The sequence below is a fragment of the Staurois parvus genome, unplaced genomic scaffold, assembly GCF_062004578.1.
Source record: "Staurois parvus isolate SC_StPar_1 unplaced genomic scaffold, SC_StPar_1.0 ptg000262l, whole genome shotgun sequence".
Classification (NCBI taxonomy): Eukaryota; Metazoa; Chordata; class Amphibia; order Anura; family Ranidae; genus Staurois; species Staurois parvus.
Window position 1 is genome coordinate 2,143,958 of NW_028318058.1, and position 26,524 is coordinate 2,170,481.

Below are 26,524 nucleotides of genomic sequence, written 5' to 3' on the forward strand. Positions count from 1 at the left end.
TAAAAAATGCCATGATGAATCGTAATATACAGTAACCAATAGCAATTATATTTCAGATGAGATCTGTGAAAGATGCATTTTGATTGGTTAATATAGATTACCGCACTTTGTCTTTTTAAATAATCCAGTTCATGTCTACTTTCTCATTCATAGTAACTCTCAAATGCTTAAGGTTTTCTCTACATTCTGAAAAAAAAACATAGTAGTTTTGAACTGAAATTCAAGCACATAATTCCTTTTGTATTTCATGTTAAACTGAAAAGGGTTTAGCAAAAATCTTTTCAAGTATTTGTAAATTAAAAGTATGTAATATTGTGTATGTACCAGTGCAGTGGTCCATTTAATTGTATGATTTTCATAATCTGATGACTTGTAACCCCAATTATAATGTGGTTAGCTCCCTGCTGAGTATGTGAGTCCTAACAGACGGCACAAGTTATGTAGCTTAGATCAATACTTGTACTCAGGCCAAAACATCCCATATTTCACTGAGAGTATATTATTTTAACATAGGGAAATTTTGCCCATACCTAGTATGAGGAAACTACATGCAGACATGTATAATCAGCTAACCAGACTACAGAATATATTGTCTGTGAATCAGTTGTTTCCACTATTCAAGCCACTATTTAATAGGCTGTTGAATTAAAAATCAACTAAATACCTACAATGTGTATAGTATTAGCGTAATATAACAAACACTGTGTAATAAAGAAAACCTGCACATATGAAATATAAAAAATAAGAGGAAAATGGAATCCAGAGATGTGATAACAAACTAAGGTGCTTTAAAGTATATCTAAAATGAAAACTTTTTTATATTACATTTGAATAGAATAGGGAAGAAATACATGTCAAGTTTTTGTCCCTAATGTGGAAATTCACACTCCCTCTACTGTATATCCTAGTGAATATTGTCACATAGACTGAAAGTAAAGCTGGACATACACTAGTACAATTTTGTCCAATATTTTCTAATGGTTAATGGGGTCAAATCCACATTAAGTTTCGACCGTCATGGCGAGAAAATCCGGGTAGTAACTCTTACTTGATCAAACAAATTTCTGAAAGTATATGTGGCTTTCATTCTAGAAATTCCATTCATACCAAAAATCTAATGTTTAAAGCAAATATCTTGAAGTGCTTTCAAATGACATTCAAGTCTCTGTTTGCATTATGGAACATACTAATAATATGTTTGCCACAAACAACCATTCAAAAGTCTGCTTGTGTATGGCCAGCTTTAGTGAAACTTCAAAATGTCTAGTTGTCATTGGTACAGGAGTAGAGGGGAAATCCTAAGGGCACGCTATTGTGATGAGAACTGTTTAAGAGAGGATTTCACTCACTTCCTGTTGTATTTAAATACAGTATGGGCAGAGATGGTGAAAAAAGTTATGGGCTTAAGATGTACTTCAAATGAAATATATATATATTAAGTGTGTGTGTATATATATATATATATATATATATATATATATATATACTATCCCTTTAGCACTGCTTATAGCCTCCTTTATTAAATATAAACCTTCTGTTTTTAGTTGTACAGTAAAGTATTAAATGTTTTATATTGCCTCTATTGTTTTGTTATCACCAATAAAGTCAAGTTAATTTACTATGCTTCCTCCACTCCTTGTTTAATATCTAAAGTGTGGTTGACAATTGCAACCAATTAGATTTCAAGTTTACTTACTGTTTAATCAAGAGATTATTTTTTTGGAGGGATCTATTTCTTTAAAGCCCAGCTCCCAGGTAAAAGGAACTCCCATTGGTTGGCCAGTGGGGGAGTTCTTTTAGGATCCAGAAGAGAACCAACTGCAGACCTAGGGGAGTGAAGGGGACCAGCTAGAGAAGACTAACATTGGGCACTGGACTAGCGATTCCCACAGGAGAAAACAGCATCAGGAAGGGACCACAATGAGGGGACTCAGATATGTATAAATTACTTCACCAAGGTAAGAAAAATATGGGTTGGGAGGGATGGGTTAGAGTGGGGTGGGAGAGAAGGGTGAGAAAGGTTTAAATTTTGCCTGGAGTTGGCCTTTAAACTGATGTAATGTTTTGTCTAAGATATACTTGCACTTACTTCACGAATACCTATGAGCTGTCTCTGGAGGCAGGCAGACACACAACAACATTGGATAGGCAAATTAGAAAAGAGGTCCTAATCATATTTCTTCTCCCTTAAAAACTGCTGGCAACACCTTCCTTCCTCTCTACCATCTGCATTGAAAAAAGTATTGCAGCAGTCTAAAGATTTGATTACCTTGGGGCAGTCTGACAAAGTCTGCATGCCTGACCAACCTATAATGTCTATGAGCAATCCTGGAACAGTGCTCAAACTTCAAGTTAATTATGTAAAACATGGCCCCATTTATTAAAGAGTAACTAATATTATTGTGATGAACCACCTGGTACTCCGCCTGAGTGTGTCCGCCAGAGAGCTGCTTCCTCGCTGTTAGAATGCAGGAACAAGGTATTAAAACTCATACAATATTTCAACAGTCTGAATAATTGGAATTAATTTATCTTCACAGATTTCTTGAGGGAGATTGTTGATAAATACTTCTGTCCCAAGTGGAGAAGCTTCTCCAACCCAGTCTGCAGAAGGGCTACTGTATTTCCTCTGACCAATAACCTGTACAAGATTAATATTACACCAGTCCATCCACTCCAGAAGGTTTATTGTCTTTATTCAGATAATCAATCCAAGCCTCGCTCTCAGCATTCATCACATTGTTGTCCATCATGAATGATCTGCTTTCTCCATGGGATTAAAGGCTGAACTGAGCTTTTTCCATGCTCTGACAGGGAGAAGCAGACAAAATCCCTGGTCTCCTCCATGTGTCATAATCAGTGGGTGGAAGGCTAGCCCCTAGTCCCCTCCAAAAGCCTGTGTCCTGGTTGGGTCTGTCACAATTATTATTATTAATATTATTTACTAATATTAACTGCAGTAGCATATAGCATTGAATCACAATCCATACTGTACAGGTCTGACTTCAGCAGACTGAATTCTACCTGTGGATTACTACACTTAATAATTAGCACCCGGGAGCAAGAATTCTTAATTGGATAAGGCTGATTGTGGGAATGAAATTGTTCTTCTTATAATTAAAACTGTGGATTTTGCTTTGTCTTATTTTGGCATTTTTTGTTAGTTTTTTTTGGGTGGTTTTGAGACACTAGTAGTGTCCTTCCAGTATCCTTTACAGAGTCAATAGCAACATCTATTAAATAGGCTAATTAATTACTGCATGGAACTGCAATTAGGTGCTATATCCTATAGCAACAAATCAGATTCCATTTTACTGCAATTAAATTAAGTAGACCATGAATATATTAATGTTTAGTGTGCTAGGGTCTGCATAAAACAAATAGTAAAGAGAAATATATTCTCTGTAAGCTTAGTAAACTTTATACTGTTCTTAGTTGAAAGAACTTTATGTGAAATGAAGGCTGATTTACCAAAGGAAATTAAAATCTTCACACAATAAATTGTGAAAAAAATATTTCAATTATCTAATCATGTGCAGATACAGTGGATATAAAAAGTCTGCACACCCCTGTTAAAATGTCAGGTTTCTGTGATGTAAAAAATGAGACAAAGATAAATAATCTCAGAACTTTTTCCACCTTTAATGGGACCTATAAACTGTACAACTCAATGGAAAAACAAGCTGAAATCTTTTAGGGGGGGAAGTAAACATAAAAAACTAAAATAATGTGGTTGCATAAGTGTGCATACCCTCTTATAACTGGGATGTAGCTGTGTTCAGAATTAAGCAATCACATTCAAAATCATGTTAAATAGGAATCGGTACACACCTGCCATCATTTAAAGTGCCTCTGATTAACCCCAAATAAAGTTCAGCTGTTCTAGTAGGTCTTTCCTGACATTTTCTTAGTCGCATCCCACAGCAAAAGCCATGGTCCGCAGAGAGCTTCCAAAGCACCAGAGGGATCTCATTGTTAAAAGGTATCAGTCAGGAGAAGGGTACAAAAGAATTTCCAAGGCATTAGATATACCATGGAACACAGTGAAGACAGTCATCATCAAGTGGAGAAAATATGGCGCAACAGTGACATTAGCAAGAACTGGATGTCCCTCCAAAATTGATGAAAAGACGAGAAGAAAACTGGTCTGGGAGGCTGCCAAGAAGCCTACAGCAAAAATAAAGGAGCTGCAGGAATATCCGGCAAGTACTGGCTGTGTGCTACATGTGACAACAATCTCCCGTATTCTTCATATGTCTGGGCTATGGGGTAGAGTGGCAAGATGGAAGCTTTTTTGTACGAAGAAAAACATCCAAGCCCGGCTAAATTTTGCAAAAACACATCTGAAGTCTACCAAAAGCATGTGAGAAAATGTGTTATGGTCTGATGAAATCAAGGTTGAACTTTTTGGTCATAATTCCAAAAGATTTGTTTGGCGCAAAAACAACACTGCACATCACTAAAAGAACACCATACACACAGTGAAGCATGGTGGTGGCGGCATCATGCTTTGGGGCTGTTTTTCTTCAGCTGGAACTGGGGCCTTAGTCAAGGTAGAGGGAATTATGAACAGTTCCAAATACCAGTCAATATTGGCACAAAACCTTCAGGCTTCTGCTAGAAAGCTGAACATGAAGAGGAACTTCATCTTTCAGCATGACAACAACCCAAAGCATACATCCAAGTCAACAAAGGAATGGCTTCACCAGAAGAAGATTAAAGTTTTGGAATGGCCCACCCATGTGATCTGATTCTGCACATCGCACAGCTTTTTGTGAACCGATTTTTGGGGTGTTGTTAACATACACACCCATAGCGGTTTTGCATGAACAGGGTGCGATTGTGATGCGGTAGCTGGCATCAGAGATTTATATTGGGCTGACTACTCCAAATACATGTAGGGGTCTGAAGTGTTCAGGTAATATCTCTGGCTTCTCTGCTGATAGCACTGTTTTCAAAGTACAGAGAACACTAGGGAGGTAATAAGAAATAACATTTTGGACCTGATTTATTAAACAATATGTGCATAAGTATTAGCAAGCCGGTTACATTTTTTTCATTTTAATGCAAAAATTAATTGAGCTTAATTTTCCTGTAGCATTTACTATAGTCATCCTGTTAACAAATGGCTGCTGAACAATTGCTATGGGTTATTGCACTTTGTCCACTTTGAATGTGATGCATAGAGCATGTTTATAACTGATTAATTAGCTGACATGGAAAGAAAATGACATTTTCCAGCCGGGTGAATCAAGGTCCTTATAACCAGGGAAAGTCTTGTGTGTTCACTCATTTATACTTCATACTCTGTCAAATTGCTCCATTACTATATTTATGTATTAATACATTGCTATATGTTTACATGCACATTATATTCACTTCTGCATAGCACTTCTTCTACCATGATGATGTCAGTGCATACTAAAGTAGTTGTGAACAAAGTCATAGACACTTTCTAATCCTGTTATACTGTATCTACACAGGCACCATAATTGTTTTTGCTTAGTTTAAAAAATTATCTTTCTTACATTTTTTACAAGGTTAAAACATGCTGTTATGTGACCATGCTTTTCTTCTTCCTGATAGTGGGGGGCATGGTTACAGGACACTGTGCAAACACACAATGTGCCTGTATTCCATAGTCTGTTCAGCCTGAGGCAAGAGATAGGGTGTGTTCAAAAGGCAGGATGTGATTGAGAGGGGGTGTTCCAGAAGCAGCCAGTGATTGAGAGGGGGGTGTGGTAGCTGAACAAACTACCTAATACAGGTATGCTGTGTGTCTGCACAGTGTCCTGTATCTCTGAGTGGTGACCTAAGGATGCAAACTGACCACACTAACACAGATCAGCTTCTGTGCTTTGTGTGGTCAGTGGAAGAAAGGTGAATTTCAAGATCAACAGGAAGAAGTACATGAAAAATATAGAGACAATGATTTCTAAAATACACATAGAGTATGTGAAGACACATATAGGAAAAAAATATATACACTTTAAGATGTAGTTCCAGGTATGTGGTTGTCATAAAACTTGATGGTTACTTCTACATACCAACAGTAATATCCCTTTAAAATTTATCTCTACCCATTGTCTCCACTGGAGAGATTTGCCTTCTATTCCCAGACACAACAGGAAGTGAGAGGAAATAGTTAAAACTAAGGGGAACCCTGTTGTAGCCAGTTCTCACTGGAACGTGTCTCTGTTATAAGATTCCCCTCAACTCATGTTCCAGTCACAAATGTAAAATATTGATTTTGCCATCAGTGTCTGTCCTTCCTTACTCTATTCAAATCTAGAATAAAAAAAAGATTTGTTTAGAGATACGCTTTAAGAAAAATGTAACTATTGGCAGAATTTAAAATGTCATATCATTTCCATAATGTTGTAATATGTGCTTTGAACTGTGTGCCAGTTTCTTTTTTTCCCATATAGGATACAGAACAACAGGAAGCACAGAATAAGGGAGGAGGGAAATCAAGAGTGAGAGAGGTCAATGGTCAGGTTACTGGTGAGAACTCTAAACTAAGGTTTCTCGGCTCCAGTCATTATGTATGCCCAACAGGTCACCTTAGTTGAATTGCATCTGGTGGGAACATTTACCAAGCAAGTTAAATAGATGAATTCACCTGTGCATGAGTAAAGAAAGCCAAAACATTACCTGTCGTAGTCTTCCACGATCCTACCCTGGACAATTTCTGAAGCATGGACACATGATTATAGCAAGCTATGTGAACCGTTCGAAGCTGGGCTCTTATCCTTTGTAAAGTGCAAGCAAGAAGACTGGTTTTTACTTTTGATTGCAGCCAGAGTTCCCCTACCCTGGAATAATTTTATTATACTGTATGTATTTTGGTGAAATGGTCTAAAATCTCTTATAACCACAAAATGTGTTCTATGCATCGTTTACTTTTCTCCCCGCTTGGCTATGAAGGCTACTAGGAATTATTCTACAGAACTGTCATAATTACATTTTATATCACTGTTGTACATTTGCAGTTGTTTAATTGTTCATGTTGACTCTTTTGAAAGCATTTGCAGAGAAATTGGAAACAGTCAGTCAGACAATTATAAATTGGACGTATAATTATAAGAAATTTTTAGTGGTTTTGTACATTTTTTTTATTATTGTCTGGGCTAAAAGAAAAATCTAAAAAGATATCTATATATATATATATATATATATATATATATATATATATATATATATATAATATTCTGTACAGCAATTTATAGAACAGAGGAAGACAATACAGGTACAATACAATTCAGTACAAGAAGGTTACGAGGGCCTGACTCATGAGATCTTACAAAAGGGAAAAAGTGATACATAAAGTAATAACTATGTGAGAGGAGCTGATGGAAAAACAGTAAAAGTACAGTTTATCAGGTGAAGGTGGGATAGGCTTCCCTGCAGAAAGGGTTAAGTTTTTAAAGCTTGTCTAAAGGAAAACAGAGTGGGAGATAGCAGGACAAACTAGGGAGCTCAAGAGGAAGGGAGAGGCTCTGGAGAAATTCTGGAGGTGAGAATGGGAGGAAGTGATGAAGGAACTAGAGAGAAAGAGGTCTTGAGAAGAGGTGAAGTGGTCGATTTGGTTGGAATTTTGAGAATATTAGTCAGGTATATATGAAATATTGCATATAATTGATTGTGTAGTATACCATCTAGTCAGCAGGTGGAGTATTGGGCTCCTTTTTACAAGTTTCCCATGTATCTCCTTGCTTTATTGTAGTAAAAAGCCTGTTGTCCATAGCACTTAATGTCTCAAGTTGAAATCTATACACACACAGTTGAATGACTTCTCACATGGAATTGTTCTTTTATGGACAATTCTATCTGAGATTTCAGTAAGACAGCACATCTCAAGGCAGGAAGCTAGTGCCAAACTGCCTCTTTAGCTAGCCCAAGGTAACCTGGAAATCCTTTGCCATGTATTACGTTTATGTTAATTTGAAAAGCAAAGGTTACATTATATATAGTATAAAGTACGTAAAGGGATGTGTTCCCAACAGCTTTGCTGTACTAGTGTTTTAGTATTTTACAAGATCTCTCCTAGATTATGGTGTTCAGGGGCTTTCTGTACTTACATTATCTGCCAGTTGAGGGTCATAAGTGTTGCAGCAAAACCAGGCAAAGACATGCATATAACAGGAATAACCCCTTTCCAGGCAGCATCACCCACTTAACTGCATGCTGCCTCTTTAGCCTCCCACACAAAAGTCTGTATAGAAGTAATGTGCTGCAACAGACACAGCCACATATGGGTTTCTGGTAATTAGCATTCAGCTAAAATCAGAGTCAGCAATAAAAAAAAAATGTTCATTGTTTTCAGTGACACCAATAATAACCCTCAGCACTGGTGTCAGTGGCAGGAATGATAAACCCTCCCTTTATAGCTGTCAGTGACAGCAAGAAAAGCCCTCTCCCATTAATGGAGTCAGTGGGTACAGTTATAACCCCTCTTCCCCCTTCATTGATGTCCATTGGTACAATAATAACCCCAGTTCCCCTGTATTGGTGTCATTTGGTATGGTGTCATTGAATAGCATTGGTATTCAGTGTTGTCAGTGAATAGCATTGGTGTTCAGTGTTTACTCACCTGGACACAAAACTAGCATAGGCGTTCAGTGATTACTTACTGAAACACACACTCCCGCTCCTCTTTTGTTGGGCCAGAACTATTTAATTCCTGTGAGTGTTCAAGTGCTCATCACACCTCTGACACTGCAATAAACTGGTGGTTCGTAAGTGCAAATGTAGGTCCATCAGGCCACATGTGACATTAAATTGGACAGCCTTGTTATAAGCAGATTCCTACATGTAGATTAAAAACAGAGATTGTGTTGCATACTTTTGCAAGTATATGAGAAGCCAGACTACCACATTAAGCCACCTCTGTAAAATGTGCTCCTTATTTCTAAACTATCTGGATTCTTAACTTAGAACATATGTAAAACAAATATTTATATAAGAGTAGGCTAACAACCTATGGTACAGAATTACATTGGGGGTCTTCAGGTGCCATGAGTGTCTCTGGGTTTCTGGTGTATTACTGTACCTTTAAGGAGGGTGGCACTATCCCAGAATTTTAAAGTGGTTGTAAAGGCTGAAGGTTTTTTACTTTCATGCATTCTATGCATGAAGGTAAAAATCCTTCTCTATTCAGCATACCCCCCCAGCACCCCCTAATACTCACCTAAACCCCCCCTTGATCCAGAAATATGCCCTGGAGTCTTTGCTATCCCAGGACATCCTCTCCTCATTGGTTGAAACAGCAGTGAGAACCATTGTCTCCCACTGTTGTCAATCACAGCCAGCGAGCCAATGAGAAGAAAGGAGGGTCCTAGCCGCAGCTTAGTGTGTGAATGGACACACGAAGCAGCAGCTCAGAAGTGTGCCTGCTCGGGTTCCCCCATAGCAAGCTGCTTGCTATTGGGGCACCCAACAAGAGGGGGCCAGGTGTGCCAGCGGGGGACCTGAGAAGAGAAGGATCGTGGCTGCTCTGTGCAAAACCATTGCACAGAGCAGGTAAGTATGACATGCTTGTTACTTAAAAAAAAAAATTATACCTTTAGTATCACTTTAAACTTTAAATGTGTATTTCCAATATTGCACATGATATGGTCTCATTCACAAAGTATAACTTAAAAAATATATTTGAAAAGCTAGTTATCATTTAAAAAAAATTTTTCTGAAAAATGCTACTTAGTTCTCTTTTCTGTGAGGAGACTGGGGTGCTGTGTTTACCATAATTGATCCTGTCTGTGCTGTGCTATCAGATCTCATTATCACTTGTAAACTAAATGTGAACATTGTCTGTCCTAACAAACGGTTAAAGATTTAGAAACCAAACTTCTTATATTGTATGTAATGAGTGAAGACTCAGCCTGCCCTAAGCCTTTCATCTGGGACAGAAGTGCTTGCGGTCAGCCATGAGGCCTTCTTCTGAGAAACACCCAAAAGGTAAGAAATATTCTTTAAAAATGTGTTTAGGTATGCTGTGTGAATAGGAACACATGCAAACATATAGTGTTTTTTTAATTGATTGCAAATGTGCAAATACACTTGTCTTTGTTGCCTTTAACCAAATTCACTTTTTGCACCTGCCTATATATAGGAATATGTGGGGCAAATGGGCAGTGAATGTTGGTGACTGTTTTTCAGGCAAGCATATGTGTCTAAATTCACATTCAGGTTACAAAGCCATCTATTAATGTTTCCTAATTACTGAAAAGTATAAATTAGGCCTTGATTAAATGTGTCATTACAAGAAGTTAATAAAGAAATAACTAAATATCGGCAACTCTTATTTAATTTTAATTAACCTGTACTAACACCTAATTTTAAAATAAATAACTATATTCATCATATATATATATAAAATATTTTTTATTTATTTATATATTTTTATACATTTTTAGAGGGGCAGTATTCTGTGACACACCTCTAATAGCTGAAAATTCTATTGTTCTATATTTTCCCTTTAAAAATGGGAAAATCTGAGAGAAATACTGGTCTTCTTCAGACAATGATAGTTGCCTGACTTTTATACTCACTCTCTGGTTTTAATATGATCTCATTATTTATTTATTTGAGATACTTATATAGCGCTGTCAATTTACACAGTGCTTTACATATATATTGTACACTCACATCGTTCCCTAACCCTCAAGGGGTGTACAATCTAAGGGCCTACCTTACATTCATACATACACATACTAGGGCCAATTTAGACAGGAGCCAATTAACCTACCAGCATGTCTTTGGAATGTGGGAGGAAATTGGAGTACCCAGAGGAAATCCAAGCAGGCACATGGAGAACATGCAAACTCCAGGCAGGTGGTGCCATGGTTGGGATTTGAACCAACGAGCCTAGTACTGCCAGACAGAAGTGCTAACCATTCAGCCACTGTGCTGCCCATGAATCAAAAATAATAATTTATATATATACAGTGGGGATCGAAAGTTTGGGCACCCCAGCTACAAATTTGTATTAATGTGCAGAAAGAAGCCAAGGAAAGATGGAAAAATCTCCAAAAGGCATCAAATTACAGATTAGACATTCTTATAATATGTCAACAAAAGTTAGATTTTATTTCCATCATTTACACTTTCAAAATGACAGAAAACAAAAAAATGGCGTCTGCAAAAGTTTGGGCACCCTGCAGAATTTATAGCATGCGCTGCCCCCTTTGAAAAGCTGAGACCTGCCAGTGTCATGGATTGTTCTCAATCATCGTCTGGGAAGACCAGGTGATGTCAATCTCAAAGGTTTTAAATGCCCAGACTCATCTGACCTTGCCCCAACAATCAGCACCATGGGTTCTTCTAAGCAGTTGTCTAGAAAACTGAAACTGAAAATAGTTGACGCTTACAAAGCTGGAGAAGGCTATAAGAAGATAGCAAAGCGTTTTCAGATGTCAATATCCTCTGTTCGGAATGTAATTAATAAATGGCAGTCATCAGGAACAGTGGAAGTTAAAGCAAGATCTGGAAGACCAAGAAAAATATCAGACAGAACAGCTTGCAGGATTGTGAGAAAAACAATTCAAAACCCACGTTTGACTGCACGATCCCTCCAGAAAGATCTGGCAGACACTAGAGTTGTGGTACACTATTCCACTATAAAGAGATACTTGTACAAATATGGTCTTCATGGAAAAGTCATCAGAAGAAAACCTCTTCTATGTCCTCACCACAAAAATCATCGTTTGAACTTTGCAAATGAACATATAGACAAGCCTGATGCATTTTGGAAACAAGTTCTGTGGACCGATGAGGTTAAAATTTAACTTTTTGGCCGGAATGAGCAAAGGTACGTTTGGAGAAGAAGGGGCACAGAATTTAATGAAAAGAACCTCTGTCCAACTGTTAAGCATGGGGTTGGATCAATCATGCTTTGGGGTTGTGTTGCAGCCAGTGGCACAGGGAACATCTCACGAGTAGAAGGAAAAATGGATTCAATAAAATTTCAGCAAATTTTGGATGGTAACTTGATGCCATCTGTGAAAAAGCTGAAGTTAAAGAGAGGATGGCTTCTACAAATGGATAATGATCCTAAACACACCTCGAAATCCACGGGGGATTACATCAAGAGGCGTAAACTGAATGTTTTGCCATGGCCTTCACAATCTCCTGACCTCAACATAATTGAAAATCTATGGATAGACCTTAAAAGAGCAGTGCGTGACAGACAGCCCAGAAATCTCAAAAACTGGAAGACTTTTGTAAGGAAGAATGGGCAAAGATACCTCAAACAAGAATTGAAAGACTCTTGGCTGGCTACAAAAAGCATTTACAAGCTGTGATACTTGCCAAAGGGGGCAGTACAAGATATTAACTCTGCAGGGTGCCCAAAACTTTTGCAGACACCATTTTTTTGTTTTCTGGTATTTTGAAAGTGTAAATGATGGAAATAAAATCTAACTTTAGTTGACATATTATAAGAATGTCTAATCTGTAATGTGATGCCTTTTGGAGATTTTTCCATCTTTCCTTGGCTTCTTTATGCACATTAATACAAATTTTTAGCTGGGGTGCCCAAACTTTCGATCCCCACTGTGTATATATATATATATATATATATATATATATATATATATATATATAGTAAATCAGGAGTTTGTATTATGATTTGGCATTACTGACTGAATATTTGTTCCTGGTTAGTGGCTCAGAAACAACTGAACCTAGAAGTTAGCATGACAGCCAGGCAATGTGAATGTTCAGGAGGATGACAGCAATGGCAGCTTCCATATTTCTTAGCACATGTTGGCTTTAAAACTGAATTTCAAATAAACAGATGAATACATATAAGGGGAGCTATTTTACCTGTCAAAGTATTTGTATTTTGTCTCTCCAGTGCTGAGATTTGCGCATCCCCAATAGACAGCAGAGCTAAATTGGTGATCTGACATTTCTCCATTGCAGTTAGGCAACACAGCTTAGTCACCTCTTTGCCCCCAGCCTGTGAATGGACAGCAAAGGAGCAGCAGCAGCACAGTGATAAATCATCCCTCTTCATACGCTACACTTGCCGCCTATCTGAATGCTTCTTGACAACTTAAATGCACTGACATACAGCTAACTAGCTCCTAGTCCTGTTCCTCCCACTCCCATTGCAAGAAGCTTCTATAAAACCAAAATTCACATACTTATACTAATTGCTTTTAAAACACATTTAATACATAAAATATAGAAGTACAGCCAAAGCTCATTTGGCTGTACTTCTGTGGATTACAGGGGTGCAGTTCATTCTGTACTTCTGTGACAGGTTTTCAGCTGACAGCAAGCTATGACCCACTGTCAGCTGATGTCACAGAGCCGGTCCAGGCTGGGGAAGGATCGCGACCATATGTAGCCTGGACTGGCACCTGGGTCATCCAATCAGCATAACTCTGAGAGCCTGAGCCAGTCACTCCCACCCCTCCATAGCCCAGTGCTCCAGTGAGCGTGGGGGGGGGGGCAGAGCAAACAGCACCGCTGACTGAAAGTCACAGCTCTCTGCTCAGAGTGGCAAGGAGAACTGAGTGATCAGCGGTGTTTAATCATTCAGTTCTCAACCTTTAGAACCGGCGGGGGACAGATGCAGCATCAGATCAATGCTGCATCTACCTAGATAAATATGATTTAAAAAGAGGAAAAAAAAAATTCACTTTTAATGAATACATAACTGTGTAAATTGCTGCTTTTTCTATACATGTGAATTTTAGTTTCCCACTCTTGCTGTATAATATACATGCAAACATGTTAATGGCTTGCTCGCCAGCCAGTGCAGACAGATATTTTGTGGCGAATCCCTGGAAAAGTTTGCAATCATAGACTAGTGCAGGAATGGGAACAAATGAATATGAACATGACTGAACCCAGTTTTAGTACCTTTCTCCATTGAAATCAATTAAGAGGATAGCTGACATTTGCAATTTATATCATATCTTTAATGAATTCCTCTAGAATGTTTTCTGGACCCTTGAAATGTTGAACATTATATCAGTAACAAATGCAATACATATAATAGGTAATACAATAGATATAAACCGCTTTATTATAGATAAAAGTAACTAAAACCAATTGCACTCACATTCTGGGATCCACGCACCTTTAGGTTGCAGTCCCAATTGTGGGGACTAAGGGTCACGTTTATTTTGATCCCTTTATGGGATTGGGTTCACTTTTAGTCACCTATTAGGTCTGATGTGAACTGAGTTGTGAGCACATAGTGTCACTATTATTTATTTATCTATTGTATTACCTATTATATGTATTGCATTCGGTACTGAGCGGTACACCATTTCTTCCAGTATTATTTACTTACCTACAGGTTTAGGATTAGGTGTTGAGCTGTTGGTAGTGTTGTTATATACTTATATTTCCCATCTCAGCGCAGGGAGACCCTCTAGCTATTATATCAGTAACAAACACTTTGCACTCCAAGAACCCTAAACTCACAGTTAAAAGTAAGAATGAAAACACTTGAAAGCAGTATTTAACTCAACTTTTTAACTTTGCCTAATAGTAAACCTACAATAAGTCTTACCTGTAGTTAAAGGTCCGCCGTTAGTAGATTGAGATGTCTGCTCCGGCTGATGCCATCATTCACACATGTGCATTCACAGCATTCATGTGTGGGCATGATGTCATTGCTGTCAGGCCATTCCAGCGGTTGGAGAAGAGCACAAACCCGGAAGGATATCTGGGTGAAAATGGAAGAGCCAGGAGTAGTGACAGCTCAGCAATGGAGGGCTTCATTTTCACAGGTAAGTCTGTCATAAATTGCTAATATGTGTTACATACCAGCACATTATGGCATAAACCACCCGAGGCCAATTAAAAAAAAAAAAGCAGCAGTTCAATACCAATGCAAAGAAAAAGGTTGACTGATTCTACAGAAAGTAATAAATACAGCAGTGTAATTAAAACACCATTTGTGCAGTCTGTCAAACTGCATGAGGGCCCTCTGGGATGTAGGGGAGCATTTACATGAAATGTGGAATGGATGGGTGTTATGACCATATTCCACCGGTTGGATCTGAGTACTGCCCACTTCTGGGGCAAGTGAGAAATAGATGGTATTCATCATGATACCTGTTCTCACTTACTAAACTGAGGGGCTCTAAAATATTCATGCATTGGGCCCTTTCCTTGGTGTGTCATCAACTGAATATCTGTGTAGAATGTACAGCTCAACGCTTAAGGATATATTAGCAATTTAACTGAAAATTATGATTTTGCATACACATATTTTGTATTTTGTGCTATGGATACAGCGATAACATAGAAGTTCAATAACCTCCTCCCCTCTAAAGAAGAATCCTCAGTAAGTGTGTAAGAGAACGAGATAGCCAATTATAAGAGGACAATTACCAAGAAGAAGGTAGAAGACCCGCAAACACTAAATTGATGCAATTTGAGCATTTGGAGTTGTTTTTGCAATACACATTTGCTTCAACTGAAGGAACTTGCACAAACAATTTGATTCAATTGCATAAAAAGTGTAGTGTGTTCTATAATTATGAAGTAAAGTGGCTTCAAAACTGATGTAGTTCAGATTTTCACAAATTACATCCATTTAGGGAGAGGTGCACAAATCATGCACTGTCAAACTGAAATCAGTCAAATTCAAATTATATTCATTAAACATTATCCATTATGATATATATATATGTGTATATATATATATATAAATAAATATACAGAAATAGTGTCTGCAAGACGTCGTAAATGTATGTACAAGTTGAGTTACACACTCATTAGTACAACAGTTTTGGACCCGTTGTAACTTATAAATAAATGTACAAGGTGCTGCAGATAGTACTGTTTCTTTCTATAGTATATGCAGTGGAGATTGTGTGTTCTCTGTAATTTGCTTTGTACTAAGTAAATAGTTTTTATGCTAGATGTGTACTGTCCTGATCAGTCTACAATTGATATATATATATATATATATATATATATATATATATATACATACAGTACTGTGCAAATTGATTTGTGAAGAAATGCTGTAAAGTAAGAATGCTTTCAAAAATGTATATTTTAATTGTTTATTTTTAGCAATTTACATAATGAAGTGAGCAAACAAAAGGAAAATCTAAATCAAATCAATATTTGGTGTGACTACCCTTTGGCTTCAAACCAGCATCAATTTTTACACTTGCACAAAGCCAGGGATTTTGTAGAATTAGAGTCAGGTGTATGATTAATATACCAAGCAGGTGCTAATGATCATTAATTTCATATGTAGGTTGAAGCACAGTCATTAATTGAAATGAAAACAGCTGTGTAGCAGGTTTAAAACTGGGTGTGGAACAGCCAAACTCTGCAACTAAGGTGAGGTTGTGGAAGACAGTTTCATGTCACAGGTCATACACCATGGCACGACTGAACACAGCAACAAGGCACAATGTAGTTATACTGCATCAGCATGGTCTCTCCTAGGCAAAGATATCAAACCAGACTGGGGTTTCAAGATGTGCTGTTCAAGCTCTTTTGAAGAAGCACAAAGAAACAGGCAACGCTGAGGACTGTAGATGCAGTGGTCAGCCAAGGAAACTTAATGCAGCAGATATAAGACACATCATGCTTACTTCCCTTCAACATCAGAGGATATCTAGCAGTGCCATCAGCACAGAACTGGCAGAAACCAGTGGGACCAAGGTACACCCATCTACTGTCCAGAGAAGTCTGGCTAGAAGTGGTCTTCATTGAAGGATTGTGGCCAAAAAGCCATACCTCTGACATGGAAAGAAGATGTTTGGAACAACCTACCTGCCATGTTCTTCAAAAATTGTGGGTCTCTCTTTTCTTCATTTACAACTATTAACACTATTTCTGAAGGCGTTCTTAATTTACAGCATTTTTTCACACCTGCCTAAGGATATATATATATATATATATATATATATATATAGTTATAGTTCCCAAGAATGCTTTTTTTCCTTAGGATAAATCCAAATTGGATAAATATTCATTGTTTTTCTGTCTATCTACATGTTTATTTATTTACCTATATATGGGCTGCTGAGCTGTCTACAATGGATCTGAAAGTTCTATCTATATTTTATTTCTGTTATTATTGCCTAATAGTTTCAGAGTCTGAAGTGTGAGAAACCATTTGCCAAGCAGCCATCTTTGTGGATGCCACCACCAGGGATACGTTTATACTTTTTGTCTCCCTAAGCCAATCGTTTTGTATCAGCACCCTTCCCCCCACTAGAGTGGCTAGCCTTAGTATTATGCTGACAAGATCAGACATCAGAACTGCAAAAGGTACACAAAAGAGGGCAGTGAGCCAGAAAAGAGACAGCTTTAACACTGTTTGTTACTACAGCTACAACCAGAAGAGTAGACTGTAGTCACCCTACTCTCGTAGCAGTACAATTTTAAGTGTATGGATCCAGAGTATGTGAAATGTAAGAACATAGCATACTATTCCATCGGCACAAATGCACTAAGGCATACATGATACAATTTTCCTTCTTTTCAGGAAAGAAAACAGCTCGATTCCCCCATCAACACAGTTAGTGTTGATGGGAGGAGTCCCTCCCATGGAGCTTTACATTCTCCCAGCGGGGGGGGGGGGGAGAAGGGGGGAACATCTCCGCCAGGAGAACACAGTGATTCTACTAGCGGCGATAATAGCCACTAGCAATAATCACATGTAAAATCTGACATGCTGGTTGTACCCAAGTCATACAACAATTGACTTGTGTAGAATCAACCTGCCCATAGATGGTTTGAACCTCAGCTGGTCCCTGCTGAACCGATAGAGATTTGAACCAACTATCGCCAGCTTAAGGACTCATTTTAATGGGCATACTCCATATGCCTGTGTGAAGGGTAATCTTCTGCCCCCTGGGAGGCACAGGTGTGAATGAGGCCTTACTGTGCAGGGAAAGCAACAATTATGAGTTGACTGAATGCTGCAGACTGGCTGGAAGGCATTCGTGAACCTTATAAGAGAATTTTTTGCAGTCAACAAAAAGATCAGTGGGTGGCTGTTAGCTGTTCCAGGTAGCCCTATTGTGCTAAAGTCTTTCCTATTATTGCTGTTCAGAATTCCAACCCTCGTTACACTCACTTTCTAAACCTTGCCTAAGTAACCAGCGCAGTACTATAAGCAATACTGTGAATGAAAAACTGAAGGAAGAAGGAGCAGTGTATGCCCCAAAACATGTTGATTTTCACAGACTTTAATAAATTTGGGACTTCATTTATTTAACATTATTGTGATCCATTTTTTTACTTGTCGTGTGGACTCCCAATATCCAACAGCATTGTTGTTGAGTGCAGTACATCCAACCTTGGCATGTGTTGGTGAAGACCTGTTGGAAGTTGACTATGGATTCCTGCTATGTGAGCATGTCAGCTAGGACACAAATTGGTGTTTTCTTGGTCCCCCACCAAAGTGAGCTGCATACATTGATTTCAGTTTTCTTGTGCACCTACTAATGCTCTTAGATGCACTCCACCTTTGTTTTGTGTAATGCCCTCCCAGTTAGTGTAGGATGCTAGGTAAACTAAGTTTAGCTCCTCTGTAGTCAATGAAGCTGTGGTTGATTGTTTTAGTCTGCTCAATGTTTTACAGGCTGCAGATCTGATTGCTTTCCCCTGTGTTCTAGAAGATTCTAGAATCGCAGTTTGAAGAAGAATAGAAAGGCAGTCTAAATATTTATGGGGATCCAGCCAATTCCTGGAGAGGTGTGTGCAGAACGTGGTTGGGCAGCCCGTAAATCATTTGAGGCCTGGAGCAGTGTGTGTGGGTCCTGGGTCAAGTCCTGCAAGAGGAGTCCCCTGCTATGGGATTTTCTCCTAAGAGTAGATTGCTGGAGACGTTGGCTGGAGGTCATCACGGTCCCAGCTGGAGCTTAAGTTGGGGGGGGGGGACTATTACTAAAGTCTGATCTAGAAGTTTTGTGGTCTGGAGAGCTGATTGAAGAGAACCCGGTGGAAGTTTTGGGGGGGGAAGTTGTCCTTTGGTAATGTGAGTCTGTGTCTCCTTCACTGAAGAGTGCCCAGTGAATATCAAAGGGAGGCAACCGATGATCCTGTGGCATTATGAGTACCAACCTAAGTTCTGTGCCCTAGTAACTGTATGTAGTTCTTAGTTCTTCAACAGAAAGTTGTAGGCATTTCTCAGCCAATAGAGAGTTCTTTGGGAACTTTTTTTTTGTCACATCAGTGTGGAGAGTAGAGTCCTCAAAGGAGTCAGTTCAGTATTTTTGAGGTATCCCATAGTCTCTTAACCCCATCCAACTTTGATTTGGTAATAAAAGCACACAAAAAATCCCTAAACTGTTTTGTACGAGCCAGCTGTTCACTTACAGCTAAAATCCAGGCAAACAGCTAAATCCACAGATAAAACTATGGAGGATATTATTTATTCCAGATGGGTTTGTACTTGTATCCATTCAATCATGAGATTTACACAGCCCTACCAGTCGATACAGCCAGACTGGAGACAATATTTTTTCTCTACTGCAGTTAAGTAACATTTACAGGTCTTGTCCTCCCCCCAGCCTCTGACTGGACATTGACGTAAAAGCCACAGTCTCCTGATATCATCCCTCTGTATGCTCTGCTCTATTTTTCTCTCAGCATGTACCTTGTTAGTACATGAGCACTGGAGCACAACTGATTGGCTCTGTTGTGATCTTTCAGTTCCCGATCTGACCTCTGCAGTACAGTAGATTTCATGTGACTGATACTAAGCAAATTCAGATATGTACACTGTTTTTCATATATATATATATATATATATATATATATATACATATATATATATATATATATAAAGGCACACACACACAGTATATATGTATATTTAAAATATATATGCGTATATATTTTTAAAAAAGTTACATTTTCCCAAATCATTTTTCAAAGTATGTTGGCAACTGTGGACCAGTACAGACAGCTCTTTTAAAAGCACTTTCATAGATAAAAACCATTATGCATAAGATAATGGTGTACATTGACCTATAGCGACCAATCAGGTTTTAGCTTTGAGCAGTCTATAGCGAGTAGACAAACAAAAGTTGATTTCAGGTTGCTTGTAAGAGGCCACTATTCGTCAAAGCTGAAGATTTAGTGAAATACGTCCAGTGGTGGATTAACAAGAAGAGAAGATAGAGAAGTATTGGAACTCAAGAGAGAATAGAAAAATAAAATATAGAAAGAGAAACTGCAGGGGGAGGGGGGACCAAAAAAAGATCAAGCAAAGGGCATTATCTTTTCTTTGAATATAGGATGTGTATGTGGTATATGTGTGTGGGTGTAATGAATAGGAGGAGACAGGCATATGTGACAAATTATACATTGTGTTTCTTTAGCTTGGGTAATATTAGTGGAAACTGCACACGATGCTAGTGAAAAGTAAGGCATATCTGCATGTCTTGTAAAACCAGAATCCATTAATCCACACTGTTTCCAAACAGCTCTCCATTCCTCCTCTGGGATGATGGCTGTGTCTGTACATTTTTACATTCAGATCTTATTACAACCTTAGGATAGAAAAGTATACAAGCACATGCATGCAATGTCAAAGTTGCCTTAAATTTGAAATAGAACATTAAAACAACATATGTTTCCATTTGAATGGTTACCTTCAATTTTTTTCTTTTTGTAAAAAAAAGCCGCATAAAAGACGCTAACAATTATCATTTTGGCACCTTTGATTACTAATGTTTGCTAGGTATCAAATTTCCTGGTTGCTGGATTAGTACTTGTTTCCTGGCGTTAAGTAGCCTACTTGATAGAGAAACTGCAACGTGGCAAGTCTATACAGAGTAATACTGACGTTATTGTTTAATAATGCCTTAAATAAAGACATATTGACTTATAATTGTGCATAGTAAATATGCAAAGTCTTAATACAATTATGTAAATTCAATATATCACTTTCTGACCAAGTCAGTGACATAATAAGTTAATGGAGAAAAGTACCAGGCATAACTTGACATTTCTTAAACTGGCAACTAAGCAAAGCAAAATATATATTATACATCATTTGTATATTTGTGATTGTGTGGGTTTCCTCCTGCAGCTCAGGTTACTTCATACAGTTCAAAGCCATACCAGTAGAAAACTGGCTTCCTATGTAGGGTGTTCTGTAACGAATATTTGTTTGCTCGACTGTAGTAAAGCATTAAAATGTAAGTACCAGTAGGCAAAGGCTGATATAAATCATTCAAAATTAAAGTGAAACTGTGCAAAATAAAATTTAGATATATGCTGCAGTCTATTGCTAAGTTTTTGTTTTTCTGAACCCCCCTTCCCCATTAACTTAGTTTATTATCCATTCATCTTCCCAGTGGGTGACAATCCTGTTCATTCTGCAGCAAAATTGCACAGCAGCATTTTCATCCAGTTTTAAATGAACTTTAAGGGCCCATTCACAATATAGAAACGCAGTCCAGATACGTTCCAACTGCATTTCTGCATGCGTGTTTTAGTGCATTTTTTTATACTTTCTTAATGTGTTCCAGTGCGTTTTTATGCATTCCAGTTCATTTTTTCCCCTCTTTTTCTTCAATTTAAATAGGGGCATCTGCATTCCACTGCATTTTTGGTGCGTTTGGTGTATTACAGTTCTTCCCGGTGCATTTTTTATGCATTTTACCACGTTGCAGTACAGTTCTGTGCAAAAAAATGAAGCATGTTCTACTTTTTTTTCTGCAACCGGAATGCTCTGGAACTGCAAGCACTGATGTGAACAGTGACAGTAAGAACCATATACCCTACTTTCTGTGTGTTTTGGATGCAGAAAAAAAGCACACTGAAACACATATAGTGTGAACTGGCCCTAAAGGCTGAGTTCAGCTTCTCAAACATACACCGTATTTAGGGTATAACATGTAACATGTTCAGCATGCACCCCCTCTCCCCTGAAATTCCTCTTCCTCATGACAGCGGGCAGAGTGTCTTCTTCCGCACCCATTGTCACAATTTGAAAACAGCACAGCCATTCAGGTCTCCACCCACGTGGCCACATCATTCATTCAAAGTTCCCTGTAAACAGGGGCGGACTGACCATTTGGAAACTCTGGCACTGCCCGAGGGCCCGGGGTCATTAGGGGGCCCCATGAGATGCCCCTGGTACCTTTTTCATAGGCTTTTTGAGTTTGGGCAAAGACACAGGGGCCCCATGATTTCCTATTGCCCGGGGGCCCCATGAGTTGTTAGTCCGCCCCTGCCTGTGAATGAATAGACTATAAGTACCATGAGCCATTGTGACTGACAATATGTAGTTCTTATTGAACTACAAGGGCACTGGTGAGCGCTCTCATAGTTTGTTGATCTTCCTGCTCTCAAGTAACTGCCTACAGGTACAGGCAGACAGCACTTTTTTTTATACCTGCAAAAAAATTACTTTTTTCTTTTCAAAAAGTGAACGTATCCTTTAAGTAAGAAACAAACAAATTAAAGCCTAACCCCTGCCAATTGTTTTTTAGCAGTTACAACAATAGTTTTTTTTTTCAGAATAAAGTTTTAGACTGTATGAATAACAGTTTGGTCTGCATGTAAATTTGAAGACTAACTTAAGCAAAAGCAAGTGAAACTAGAAAAGCTACAATTTCTGGGGAAATTGTGTGAAGTGTTCTTGCCTCCACCAGTAGTCTACAACTGGAGTGGGTGGAGTAACTGGGTGGAGTGGCTTGAGTAACTGTTGTGTGGTTGGAGTGGCTGGAGTAACTGTGAAAAGGTTGGACTGGGTAGAGTAACTTTCTGGAGTGGGCAGAGTAACTGTGTGGAGTGTTTGGAGTGAGTAAAGATAGAAAACATTACACTAACCAATTGATTGATCAAATTTAAAAAGTGCACATGGCAAGCTTGATAGAGTAAGAAATGCATTTCAACTTTTAATTATTTATATAGCACATCAAACGGTTGTAGTTTAAAAATTATAAATCCTACACCGAAGAGCTTTATATTGTGAGAATCACAAGACCCAGACCTACATTGTGATGCATAGTATGTCTCTGAAATATTAAAAATGAAGGCACAGTCACACTTTAGAAATTGCCCTTCAAATTTGAGGTGGCTAGAGTGGAGTTTCAATGAATGTCAATGGGCGGCGTGAGTTGCAAACAAATGGTCATATTGTGAAAACTATCAGGACTATGGCTTAGCCGTGGACATTTTTAGTGGCAGCAGGGATAGCTGTACGTTTTGATATAAGATTTGTGTAGGTGGGCTTGAAAATGAGGGAGTGATGGCAGTTTAGAAATCATGACCTGATTTTTCAGCTCACACTCTAGCTTTTGTCAGCTCCCACTATAGTTTTGTACATTCCGCCATTCATTCCTATGGGACCAATTTCACCACAAAAACGCCAATATTTCATGAACCATTCAGCGAAACGTTCCACAAAGTAATAGCACACCAATCAGGAACAATCCTCACGTTTCGGTATATTACTGTCTATGTAGTGTAAAAACTGTGGGAGGAGTTAGGGTGGTAAATTTGGCTATAATATTAAGAATATATATGTGAGATAACAGTAAGTGGTCTTGCCATGCAAGAACACTTAATAAAAAAAGAATGTGTGCACTGCATACCATCAGTACAGTTACTGACCACATACAGTTAGTAATATACAATATTTTTACTGTAGTGGTTCTTTTAGTGTAAAATATTAAAGTGGATGTTGGCATAGTGTAACTAAACCTATCCCGATAAAAATTCTATAAAGTTGCAACATTAATGAAAAGCTGCCACCCTGATTTGTATTCGCATACCTTTAAATGCCTGGAAAACCTTAAATTTGTGTGTCTTTTGATATGCAAATACCGACTCCAGGAAGAACAGTTGAGGGTTGGTCCACTCCTCTCTCCTCACATGCCCTTTGAGGACCAAGGGACGTGTTTTTAATTGCCTGTATCATCTGATTAAGAACTTAAAATACTTTTTTTTTTTTGGTTTGAGTCAAAATATTAGTTCTTATCAACAAATGGATCTAGCTTTTTGCCAATTATTTCATGAAATGGCTTAGCTACAGCAACTGAAGTGTACGAACTTTAAAAACAAAAAATTGATTCTTTTGGCATTCTGTAATCTTATGGTCCTCAAAGGGTTAACTAAAGATTACTGATCCCATCCATCACATATAAGTGCTAACCAAGAGGCATATAAGCAGAAAGTAGTGGGCCAGTCCTTGACTTGCTTTGCCAAAGATGATATCTGCACACTCTTAGGTTCCCAATGAGCTTTAGAAGACACTGAAAAGTTTAAGCAACTACGAGTGCCTGCTTTCCTACAGTGCTTCTAAGGAAAAGTTTACTTTAATGATACAACAAATATGGCTTCTGGAGGACAAACTAAAAATTACACATAATGCATTTCTACCCTGCAGTGAATCCTCCTCCATCATTAGATAGATGTCTATCTGAAAATCTTTGGGTAAAGAATATTCCAAAAAATCTAATTTATGTGAAAATCTTTGAATAAATAAATTAGATATGCTGCAGCTGTAGATTCTAGCTTCTAGTATGTTGGCACTGCTGTAGCTGACAATCAAAAAAAGAACATGTACAAAAAGCCTGCGATTATGTTAGTTTACTAGCAAATTTTATCCAAAACTATAGCTCTCCTTTCAAGGAAATAAATAGACCTTTTCCCATGAACCTAACTGAATATTTGCAGCAAACCCAGATTTTGTGGGTCAGCATAAGAACTTCTTAGTAAAGCACACCCTGAATATAATAAATATGGAAAACTCTATACACACAAACAATCCTTAGATTAGGCTGTAAGAGAATTGGAACATATTGGACAAGGGTTTCATCCTGGTGACATCTACACTTTGTGGTTGAAGCAAAGGCTGTGGAACCTAACAAGTAGAGAAGGAGCATTATTAAACGGTGCCTATGTTCTTCCTAAACAGAATTCTATAAGGTTACTACTAAAAAATCTCTGAGACATAACATTCCAGCATCATGGTGGATTTTATGGCAGAACTGAAAACCCTCATCTAAAATATTTAACAGATTCATGTATGTAAAATAGGTCTAACTGAATATTCAACAATGTCAGATGATGATCTGGTTTTTATTGTATCTGTTAATAATGATGCATGAAAAATCTTACGAAATTCAGAAGGATCCTTAAGCCTTTGTTCACATGGGCAACAGTTTTTTTGACAGCTCCGAAAGGTGATCTGCGGTGTTTCACTTTTCAGAGAAAGTTAACCGGCAGCTCAGAGGTGATATGCTGCCTCCTGGATGCTTGTTTTTTTTGTTTGGGGGGCTAGAATCCCACTGTACAGCACTGCAACCATGTGAATTAGACATTGATGTTAGTTTGCTGATGGGTGGTTGGGGTTTGGTAACACATATCAATTGCCTGATTTCACCACCCCTGCACTACCTTTGTGAACAAGGCCTAAGGCAGCCTTGCTCAAGCCTTTTCACCTCAGAGGAACATTTATAATCCTTTTCAGATCTCAGGGAAAGCCTGCTTAAAATTATTATATTTATAGGCCACATGAGCATGATTAGTAAGATGACAAGAAAAAAGAAGCAGGCAGTGAAAAATGTAATAGTGGTGTGACCCTCCTGCGCTCCAAATGTGTGTTTAAAACAAACTAAATTAATATATGAACCCCAAACAGCTGCTAGCATTAAATCATATACCAGTGATCAAGTAAATATAAACCATATAAATGCTGCGCTACATTCAAACTTATTTAAGTGAATGTGGAATCCAATAACTCAAATCAAAAATAGTGACAATAATAATGAAAATAAATAATATGTGCTTAATGATAACAAAATTACCAAATAAACCACCCAAACTAATGAAAAAGCACAAACTTAAATCTATACGTATGTGCATGAGAAATACACATACATATATTACATCACACGTGCACAATGTGAAGTGAAATGATGACTAAATAATAAACGCAAACTCAAAGTCCAATAATGAAATGTTGAAGGTGAACAAAACTGTAAACGGTGTTTCCAATAATACTGTAAGGTGACCACAAGTGAAACAAATCGTGCAGATATCTGGGTGTAGATAGAGCTTATGAATCCAACCACCTTCTGGATTAGCCTCTCACCTCATCACTTCGACCCTTGCGGGTCAAAGAGCAGTAATGGATCCCTCTCACAGATGCTCCAGGCACCACAGCACTCCAAAACCACTTTTCAGGATTTAGTATTCCCACTCAGGCTCTTCTCCAAGTATAGTATGTTACCAGGACATAGAAGGTGAATCTCCCCAGGGGAAACACAGATCGCAATAACAATTTCATAGGGAATCTAACCCATGACTTGCTTCCATTGTGAGGATCTTTTAAGAGATCAATAGGAAGGATTTTCCCAACTCCAAAGCTTGAGAAGTTTTGGAGTTGGGAAAATCCTTCCTGGAAAAAGAGACCCCTCACATTGATGGATCATCTTTCACAATATTGATCAAAGAAGAAGGTCCCCCCCTTACACTGGCGGACAGATGAAGGAAGAATTAAATTATTGGTTACATTAAAGGTTAGTCAAGGAACCCTTAGCAACTTCTGGAGGAACCCTAT